The sequence below is a fragment of the Nerophis ophidion genome, linkage group LG03 (genome assembly GCF_033978795.1).
Source record: "Nerophis ophidion isolate RoL-2023_Sa linkage group LG03, RoL_Noph_v1.0, whole genome shotgun sequence".
NCBI classification, from domain to species: domain Eukaryota; kingdom Metazoa; phylum Chordata; class Actinopteri; order Syngnathiformes; family Syngnathidae; genus Nerophis; species Nerophis ophidion.
The window spans coordinates 30674593-30677979 of record NC_084613.1 but is presented as its reverse complement, the minus strand read 5'-3'; positions in this window follow the sequence as shown (position 1 = coordinate 30677979).

Here is a 3387-nt window from a genome sequence, read left to right as displayed (position 1 = left end):
AATATGTTACAGTAATCAAGACGAGACGTAACAAACGCTCCATTTTGTCGTTAGTGGACAAAATGGAGCGAATTTTAGGGATATTTTTGAGATGGAAGAAGGTCGTTTTAGTAACGCTTTTAATGTGTGACTCAAATTAGAGAGTTGGGTCGAAAATAATACCCAGATTCTTTACCGAGTCGCCTTGTTTAATTGTTTGGTTGTCAAATGTTAAAGTTATATTATTAAATAGAGGTCGGTGCCTAGCAGGACCGATAATCAGCATTTCCGTTTTTTTGGTGTTGAGTTGCAAAAAGTTAGCGGACATCCATTGTTTAATTTCATTAAGACACGCCTCCAGCTGATTACAATTCGGCGTGTTTGTCAGCTTTAGGGGCATGTAGAGTTGGGTGTCATCAGCATAACAGTGAAAGCTAATACCGTATTTGCGTATGATGTCACCTAGAGGCATCATATAGATGCTGAAGAGTGCAGGGCCAAAGACCGAACCCTGGGGAACTCCACACTTTACCTTAACATAGTCCGAGGTCACATTGTTATGGGAGACGCACTGCATCCTGTCAGTAAGATAGGAGATTGGTTTAGGTTATCGGGGACTGTTATTACTGACGGACAGGTGTCGCGGTGGGACTGCAGCCAGGCACGTAGGAAAACCATCGTCTCCTTGGCAACGTCTCTGTCGCTTTCACTCATTTGCCGCTTTTTCACTAACGAGGGGGCAGGCAACCCAGAACGTTGAAAGAGCCATTTTGGACCCAAATAACACAACGCTCTCAAGCGCCATTCATATAAAACTCGCGGGCCGCACTAACATTAAAGTTTCATATTAAGGTGGGGGCCACAAAATAACGTCTCGCGGGCCGCGCGTCTGAGACCCCTGCCCTAAAGGGACATGGAGGGAAGAAAATGTTTTGCGAGATCTCGCAATACTTTTTGTGAGATTTCGCAAAATGTTTTATTCCTATGTCAGTGAACTGGAAGTAAAACAGACACAGTAATGGTGAACCGGAATTGAAACAGACAAAGCGATGGAGGAGCCTACCCATCATCCGTGGAAGAAGTTTATTGATTTCTATTTTATTATTGGCCTAACATATGAAGACATCCAATCGTATCATGCTCCCACAACAGAGCACAGATGATGGGTAGGCATCATCTGTGTGTCTGTTTTACTTCACTGACATAGGAAAAACAACCTTTTGCGAGACCTCGCAAAAAGTATTGTGAGATCTCGCAAAAGTTTGAGTTTGAGTTTATTTTGAACATGTAAGCATACAACATAATACATCACAATTTCCAGTTTCTCTTTTCAACGTGTTCGAAAAGGAGTTGGAAGAAGCAGAGTTTATGTAATCCGACCCCTTTTATTTTACATAACAGTTGCTAAAACTTTTGTTCACTTCCTGGTTTCAATTTATTCACAATATACTCCATAAGTAATCGCAATAAAAATGAATAAATAAATAAAAATTGGTGAATTAAACTAAGATAGGCGCCAGCGCCCCCCGCGACCCTAAAAGGGAATAAGCGGTCGAAAATTGATGGAAGTTATATTTCATATGATGAGATGAGTAAGATTATTTTGAGAATGAATAGAATATAATAAAATAGAATAGAAAGTATGGTGGTAAATGAATGGATGAATGAAATAAATTCAGAATGTTTATCATGGTTTTTCTTCTTTGTACTTTGTAAACACTTTAAGTTTGAAGAGTTTCTTGAAGTGCGTCATATTAGTAAATTTTTTGATTGCTTTGCTTAATCCATTCCATAATTTAATTCCACATACCGATATAGTGAAGGTCGTATGTACGGGCATACAAATGCTTTAAATTACATTTTTCTCCAAGATTATATTTCTCCTCAGCGAGATCTCGCAAAACACCCATGTCCCTTTAGGGCAAGGGCGTGGCCCGCGGGCCGGAACAGGTTTTATCCGGCTCGCGGGATGAGTTTGCGAAGTATAAAAATGAGCCGAAATTTTTGAATGAAAAAACTGCTGTTCTAGATGTGTCCACTTGATGTCGCAATAGCAATTATTTGTATCTTTCTAATCTAGATTATGCTACATATGTAAAAAAAAAAGAAAAAAACACCAGTCAACATAAATGAGCAAACTACATAAATATCAACCTGTTATTTGATTTTGTTATTTTTTTTATCCTGATAGATTGAAAATGAGTTGACTGATGAACATTATCACATAATTTATTAAGAAAGTATAAATAACGATGTGGAGCAGGGCGTGGCCTGCAGTCCTGCAACAAAGCAGGGTGTGCCAGGAACGAATTCGAGATCAGCGACAGGTGCGTAGATGGCCCACATGGGCGTAGTTATCTAATCACCTGTCGCTCTGTTAAAGGCAGCAGCTGGGAAGGAGAGAGGGGTGGTTGATGGTCGAGCACGAGCGAGCGCGAGACTGACGAAAAGACAATTGCTAAAATGCACAAAGACAATTTATTACAAAATAGAACATTCTTGTAAAACTGGAAGAGCCTGGCATGTCGGTGATTGGTGATCCGAAAAACCCGGACTACTATTAGCTGCAACATGTAAGTGTAAAATAAGCCGGCCACATTATGATTTGTACATTTTCAGAATGTGCTTGTTCTATTTTAAAACAAAGAAAACAATCTGTATTTGTCTTTATTTTTACGTTATCTTGCTGTGATTTTACCATTCCGGCTCACTTGGGAGAAGATTTTTCTCCATGTGGCCCCCGTCTAAAATGAGTTTGACACCCCTGCTTTAGGGGTTCCGTAGTTTTTCCTGAAAAAAATTACAAACTGATTAAAATTCCTTTTTTGTAATAATTGTGCATTCTTAAATTGGTTGTTACAATGATTCGATTGCATCCCGCATCAGCAAAATGACTGTTTCATGAATCGCTCTAAAGAAAAACATTGTTTTAAACAAAACAAGGAAAAGGGATTTATCCGATTTTTATTTTTTTTGAACGACCAACTGCAGAATATGTTTTTAGTTTTTAAACACATCAAACATACAAATAATCACATCATATGAGTGGAAGGTTTCAGATGGGATACTATTTTAATTTCACGTTATCATTTCAAGCATACGCCCCGCGCTTGTTAATCTCCTCTTGGTAAACAAATTGCTCATCTTCTACGACCCCAAGGAAATGAACGCGGAAGCGTAATACCGTAATGCGTAAAAAACGGTCTCCTCCTGATTTTCTTGCAGACGCACTTTTCAACATCGTCTCGTTTTAACAGTTTGTTTACATAGACGTCTGTTTTTAAGATTAAATCAAAATAGCGACCTCAAAAAACGGCAAACCCGTGGTTGTAAATTGATTGATCTGCGTGTGTAGTTTGGGTTTTACGGTATTGTCTAGTTCTGGGAAAGAGAGGAGGGTTTTATTGA